Source organism: Phyllostomus hastatus, unplaced genomic scaffold (genome assembly GCF_019186645.2).
Source record: "Phyllostomus hastatus isolate PE091 unplaced genomic scaffold, TTU_PhHast_1.1 phas_contig_210, whole genome shotgun sequence".
Classification (NCBI taxonomy): Eukaryota; Metazoa; Chordata; class Mammalia; order Chiroptera; family Phyllostomidae; genus Phyllostomus; species Phyllostomus hastatus.
The window spans coordinates 11844073-11851694 of NW_025333737.1; positions in this window are offsets into that span (position 1 = coordinate 11844073).

The following is a 7622-nucleotide window of genomic DNA, read 5'->3' on the forward strand; positions in this document are numbered from 1 at the left end:
CTGTGCGCTGCCCTCGGGGATCAGCTAACATTCTAGGCACTTCCAGGAGGTTCCCCGGGACTGCGGCGCACCTGAGAGCCCTTTGCAGTCAGTGTGCACAGCACGTGAGAGAGAGATATGCCAGCCCAGGAAGGGGGCGCAGGCAGGGATTGTGAAGGGTAAATGAAATTATTATTTATCAGCAGACTTTAGAAGTCGTAGGTGTCCCTGAGCCCAGCAGTTTTGTTTTCAGGTGTTCATTGGGAGGAAAACACGGGTTTGGGAGAAGTCATGTGGTCATTATCACCAATATAATCATCTGTATCATCCTTTCTTGAACACGAATTTGCTGAGCACTTGAGAAGTAGTATCTCAATTAATTCTTTCAGTGAGTCTGGGAGGTATTGCCAACATTTTATAAACCAAGAAAGTGAGGCTTAGAGAGGTTTTTGCCCTTGCCTTTGAACCCACAGCTAGAGAGTAGCATGCCGGGGGGATGTCCATCATAGTGTTATATACAGTAATAAAGGTTTAGAAATAACCTATTTCTCCAACACTGGGCATGGGAGGTCAGTGGTGGCTCCTCTGTGCGATACCATAGTATGTGGTCAATAAAAATGCCATACTGATAAAGAATGGGCCCACGGTGCATGTCTAAGTGGAAAAATTAGGTCACAGTGCAGTATCATATTGGTTGGTGTGAGCATGTGTAGACAGTATCTTTAAAATATCAAGGGATATTTTTGTATCTGCCATTTCCTTTTAGCCTTTGCTGAACCTCATCCTGACCCGGGAGCCTCTGTATTAAAGTTCTGCCCTTTGGAGCTTATTGCCTCAGGGCAGGGATGTGCTGCGGAGAGAGCAGTGGGAAAGAAAAGGCGGCAGGGTGTGGGGCTTAAAACGCAGAAAGGTCTCGGGGCTGATGGGTGAACTTTTCCCCAGCCCCACCCTAGAAAAAGATCCTTTGGGTTGACTGAGTGAGAGGGGCTGGTTGTTGACGGGTGGAGGGAGGGATGGGGGTGTGTTGGAAAGGTGGGGGAGGGAGAAAGCTAAGAGCTGAGACACTGGCTGGAGGGTTCCTGAGAAAATATGCTGAGACTTGCCTGTCTGGACTAAGTCTGCCCAGGGCTGTGTGGACAGAGAGGATGTGCTAGCCTCTAAAGTTTAGAGGCTCCAAGAACCCAGAAATCTGAGGCCAATTCCTGAGGGGCCTTTGATCCCAGAGAGGGGATGCTGTGTGGGGAGGATCCTGAGACGGGTCCTTGGGCAAGCCCCTTGCTTGCTCCCATGCTCTAGGGGACCCTCAAGGCAGAGACACTGAACCTGCAGCCCCTGTACAGGGGAGTGAGAGGTAATGGGTCGCACACCATTGAGATGGATGCCTGGGTCCATGGCCCAGGTCCCCTTGTCCCCTTCGTCTCCCCCATCATCCTCTTCTCCTTCCTCTCCCTCCTTCCTCCTTCTCCCCTTCATTTTTACTCCTCTCCCTCGTTTTCCTCCCCCTCTTCCTCTTCCCTCTCTTCCTCCTGCTCTTCCTTTTCCTCCTCCTCTATTCTCCCTTCCTTCCTCTATTCCTCTTTCTCCTGTCTGCCCTCCCTCCCCCGCCCATTTTGGACACAACCTCAGGGAAAGGAGGGGGACTGAACTGCTGAGACTGAGTGTCTGCCTGCAGTGGAAGGTGGGCTTACAACAGAAATCAAACTGACCCAGAAGAAATAAGATCCTTTTCCTGCCCACCTGAAACCGTGCACCTTTATCGCTGAGTGATTTCTATTCCCTTCTCGATGATTTCCTGCACTTTCCAGGGGTTTTTTGTTTGTTTGTTTGTTTGTTTGTTTGTTTTTGCAGTTGAACACTAATTAGTTTTGCAATTAAAAGAGTTATTTAATTTCCTTCTCCAACAACAACAATAGCTTACATTTATTTACCAAGGAAGTTCAATATGCCGGACTTAGGGCTGGCTGCCTTGCATTACTCTATTCCCTCCTCACCACTGCCCTATGGGGTAGGTTCTATGATGATTCCATTTTACAGATAAGAAATTTGAGGCTCACAGAACTGAAGCAACGGAGTTCACGTGGCAAAAATGCACTGATAGTCCAGGTCTGTTTGACTCCACATCCCGCGCTCTTTCCATCTCGCCTATTGTCCGTCAGGGGAACTTTTCCTGCTGTAACACATAATGAGCCAGAGCCTCCGGGTGGGGTGGGTCTGAGATGCGCTGCGAGCACAGGTGCTGAGCAGAGCTGGCTCTGCCAATCAACAGAAGAGTCTCCACAAAGGGCCGGCCAGCAGGGGGCCCGGAGACACAGCTGTCCATGCCGTGCGCAGGGGAAATGTGCCACGACGAATTACACTGATGCGACAATGAAAGAATCACTGTTGAAAGAACTGAGCTGTTCCGAGAAGACAAAGGCACATGGATCGCGTCCACGTTGATCCACGCAATGTAATTTCTGAACTAGGCTGTTTTGTAAGTTTCTAAGTTACATTTTTGTTGAAGTTTGACAGATATAGATAAGCTCACACAGCAAACCGGGGTGCAGCTTGCTGAATTTTCTGAGTGAGTAGGCCCATGTCACCTGCTCCTAAGTGAAGAAACAGGCATTTCAAGGACCCCGGAAGCCCCTTCTAGTGTCTTGTCCCTTCATAAGAGTACAACGACTCCTTGACTTCTACCACCCCAGATTGGTTTTCCTGGTTTTGAACTTCACGTAGATGGAACTGTCTGAACATTCTATCGATGGACCACACAGTATACGTATGAGATTTACCCATGTTGTTTATTTAAGATTTGATCATGCTCATCAATGCACAGTACCCACTGAGTGACTGTATTCGTCATCAGTGTGCACTGCTGATGGGCATTTGAGTGTTTCTGTTTTTATTCATGTTGTTTGTTAAACATGCGTATGCATTTCTTTGGGGCGTATACCTAGGTGTGGACTCGCTCAGTCATAGGGTATCCGTGTGCTCTGCTTTGGTAGGTACATCTGACCATTTCCCAAAGTGGCTACGCCAAGTCACAGCCCCACCCAGAGTGTGTAACTGTTTCTGGTTGCTCTCCTTCTTTGCCAGTGCTTGGCATTTTCTGCTTTGTTGGGTGTGTTGTCGTGGGTCCCAGTTTGCGAGATCCTGGGCCGCTCTGAGCACCTCAGGTCAGAGGCCCAGGACTTTGCTCTCAGACCCCCACTCTGCCCCCATCTCTGCTCCTCCCTTGGGGGCAGCTCCTCTCTTCCGGGCAGGCAGCATGGCTGTTGGCAGCGCGGGGTCTCAGTCCTTACCACGGGATGGGCTTCTGCGGTTAGACTGTTTTATCAGCAGCCAGAGATCTGGGGTCTCTCACAGGAACTTGAGGGGAGGGAACAACGCTGAGAAAACAGAAACTACTGCTACTCAGGTGCCTCCAAGGTGCTCCCCTGAGTAGCCAGGAAGAAGTAGGAAGGACTGGACTCATGAGAGGTTTTGATGGGGGGAACATGGGAGGACTCTGTTGGGGAGGGGGAAATTCCCCCCTTCCCTTCTTGATTCTTATGGCTGGTCAAATAATGAAAATCACATAAGACAGACCCGGGGAGTCACATCAGCATGAGCCTTCTGAAGACAGGGAGGCAAAATGAGTTATATATGTCATATGGACTAAGGAGGAGAAGACAGCAGGGACCTGGGACTTCAAAGGGAAGAAAGATAATTCACTGGGAGATGAAAAGAGCTAAGGTTTAGTAAACAAATGTTTGCTGGGCCCTCCAGTGGGTCACAGAGTGGACTTTGATCAAAGCGCCTTGCCTGGTTCCTCCCTGACGGTTGGTCGCACCTAGTTCATGTTACACTGTGGTCACCTGCAGTGATAGTTCTTCCCAGAGCAGGCCTTCTACCTTAAATTCTTTTGGGCAATCTCAGGGGAGCCTGTTGTTTCTTAAAAATAAAAGAATCCTCATGCCAGAGAGACACCTCTTGGGGTGGCAAATTTGCTTCCCTACAACTCCAAAATGATTTGGTCTTTATTCGGGAACTATCTACTGAGTTTCTGCAAAGTGTCAGGATGTGGTGCTGTGAACTCAGGGCTAAATAAAATATCGTTCTTCTCCTCGAGAACTCAGCCCAGCTGAGAAGATAGTAATATATATAAAACTAGCAATTATATTATGCGATAAGAGAAAAAAACACAACTAGTTGTTGGCTTACCCAACAATGATTTTCCATTATGCATGTGTTTATAGAGCCCCAAGATTTTTCAGGTGACCCTATTCTTAGGACAGGTGGTCCCCTCCTAGTCCTAACAGACACACCATGATTGGACCATGCCAAATGTAATCCTCACTTTCAGGGATTGTTTAGGAGTGGGCATGTAACCACATCTGGCTAATGTACTAGGAGAAGTCCTCTTGAGGTGGACCTGGCACCTTCTTCCTGACTTGAGAACGGCTGTGTACAGATATGCCATTTGGAGTGCAGGCAGTTATACTGAGACAAGACCAAGGATAAAAAGTCAAATGCTGAGTTTTACAGTATGGGAAAAAATGTCAGATTCCTAGAGGGCTTCGTTGGACTGCTATTTCAGAACCGCCTACCCCGGACTTCTTGTGAGGTGAGATAGTCAGAGTACTTAACCACAGCTGGGCACTCTAAACCCGGGAGCAGCTCACATCTCAATGATATGCACACGCAGGGGGCTGAGTAGCATGGCGGATGGAGATGGATGTTGCAAGTAGAAAGAATCATGGAAGGCATCTTGGGGAAGAAAAATTTTAAGGTGAGTTATGCAAGATAAACAGATGTATTAGAAGAGTTGAGAGGGGAGAGAAGGAATTCCACTCAGAGGAAAGGGTCTGAGCAGAATCATGAATGCCTCTGAGTGACAGGTGAAATCTGGGGAATCCGGAGCCCAGGGTGCATTAGGGACAGAACGGAGCCTGGAAATCCAGGCTGGGGTCAGGTTGGGTAAGGGTCTTAAATGCAATTTTGCCTAGAGGTGAACTCCCTGTCCAAGCCAAATTTCATTTTGGCAGAAGAAGCTCTGGGTTTCTTCAAGCTTTGGTTTTAATACTGATTAGACTGAGATGTACTGATTAAACCATTAAACGCCTTCCAGCAGGATGTTTGTCATTACATGGCAAGCTCATGCATGCCCTGAGGTAAGGTTCCTCCAGAGAGGCAGGTTATAGGCCCTGAAACAGTTTAACTGCTTGAGCAGCACCTGCGTCAGAATCCACATCCTGTCTGTGGAGAATCTTCTCTACAGAAAGCTCTCCAGGCCTTATGAGTTTTATATTTGCAATATGGTGTGACCTGGGACTCACATTGGCACATTTGGAGGCACACGGGGCGGGGGGGTGGGGCTAGCAATGTGACATATTGTTTGCAGAGCCACACAGCTAATTAGCAAAACAGAATAACTTCCACATCCTTTGGCTCCTCCACACCAAGTGATGGCTAATTTATCACCCACCCAAGGGGGCAGAGGAAGCATCAGGAATGGTGGGTACACTGCAAGCTCAGGCTTCCAGTCTCCATCCCTGTTAAAAGGCTTCTATCGGTCAACTAGTGCTGTGGACCAAACTGTGCACGAACCAGTGCCTTAAAACAATGGAATCATCTGTTTTGCTCATGTGTCTGCAGTTTGGGCAGGGCTTGGCTGGGAGAGCGCATCTGTTTCACATGGCGTCAGCTGGGGTGACTCAGTCGGGGGCTGAAGGGTTCCCTATCAAAATGGCTCACCGACATGGCTGTTGTCTGGGTGCCCAGTCTCAGCTGAATCTGTGGGCCTCAGCATCTGTCCCTCAGGGCCTCTCCACGGGCTGCTTGGGCTTCCTCGCAGAATGGTGGTCACGGTCTAAGAGTGAGCATCCCTACAAAACAAGGCAGAAATGCACAGCATTGCTATGAGTTACACACAGATGTCATGTAGTGTCACTTCTAATATACACTATTGGACAGGCAGCTGTCAGGCCAACCCAGGTTCAAGGGGATGAGGGGTGCCAAGTTTCTGGAGGATCATGTGGGAAAGAAGATATTATTACAGCAATCTTTGGAAAATGCAATCTGTCACAGCCCGTGGCCTCAGAACTGCTTCACAAGTCCTAATTATCTGATGAAGATAAACGTGTCCTAAGGAGAAAAATAGAGGTGCAGCCTGAGGCAGTATGGGTAAATCAGTGTAATGGCCAGGTGGCATTTTTTTCATGTCCTTCATTTCTCTCCTTCTGAATATGCAAGAGAACCCTCCCTTTTCATTTTGCTCACTCTCAGTCAACCACCACTATAATCCTGGCTTGACCAATCAGAATATTTATTCCATTTTTTCTCGGTCACAGTGATTGGTTCAGGAATTGTCACCTGACCCAAGCTAGGCCTATCAGAGTCAGCCTTGGGAGCTTAGAACTACTCTTTTCACTCTGAGCCCTGGCTCTAAGGACCTGGGAAGCTTGGAGCTACTTGGTGTGTAGCATCTTTTGTAAGGCTCCACAGCTAAGAGCTTGCCTAAGAGTGAAGCCAAAACTGAGGAAAACAAAGCTGAGAAATGAAGGGAGGAAAAGAGTTCTGATCTCATTGTTTACAGACCTGGTTTCAGCGACACACAAAGGAAAATCCACCTCTGGAGGTTTTGTTTATAGACACTGATATATTTCCTCTGGGGCTTAAGCCAGGTTGAATTGAGTTTCTGGCATTTGCAACCAAAAATGTCCTGGTTAACCTAGTGAACTTCCCACATAAATATTAACATAGAGAAATTGAATCAGAAGTTTTCAATTCTTTCCTTAGAGAAAAGATTCAAGGTTCCAAGGATGTGAAATCACCATGTAAAATACCTTTTCCTTCACCAAAATGGATACATTAGAGGCAGGTCTGGCCCTGAGAGAAAGGACAATGGCTGGGACTGGCAAGGTGGGGCACACGGGGCTGGTTCTGCCGTGTCTCCGACACCTGCTACCGCTGGGATGCTTATTGTGATAGCAGACCCTGGGCACATAGAAAACATTTGTTCGTCTGATAGTTTTCATCCATTCATTCATCTGTTCACCCACCCATCTCTGCATTTTCCCACTAATTAAACAAACATTGACTGACACAAGGCCTTTGGAGAACAAGGGCTTGAATCACTAGGTCAAGGTCAAATCAGCAAGACATCTCCATGCCTGGAGGCTGAGGGTCAGCCAGAGGTCTTATTTTTTATCAGAAAAATGAGAAAATCAAACTTAGATACTCGCTCTCTAAGTGCTATTACTTGATGATTCCAACATTTTTCAAAATGGATGAGGACTTAGAGTGTGTGATCTGGTCCAATTTTCTCATGTGTGCAGTAAGAAAACCCAAACTTGGGGAACTTGAGGGATTTATGCCAAGACCTGACACCCCCCTCACTCCCCTGTGGCTCCCTCACTTGGTGACGGCTGGCGGGTGAGAAGAGAAGAAAGACTGTGGGCAGATCGTGCAGGTTACAGGGCGGCAGGAGGGCCAGTTAGGAACCAGGGGCAGCTGGGGTGGTGACAGGCGCAGCGGGTGGGACCCACACAGACACGGAAAGCGGAGAAAGACCTGGGAGCCACAGAAAAGCTGCCCCTGTGGCTTCCCCCGCCCCAACAGCTGAATTGCAGAGCGTATCTGCTGAGACCTGGGAAGGAAACAGATCAGCTACCTTGCAG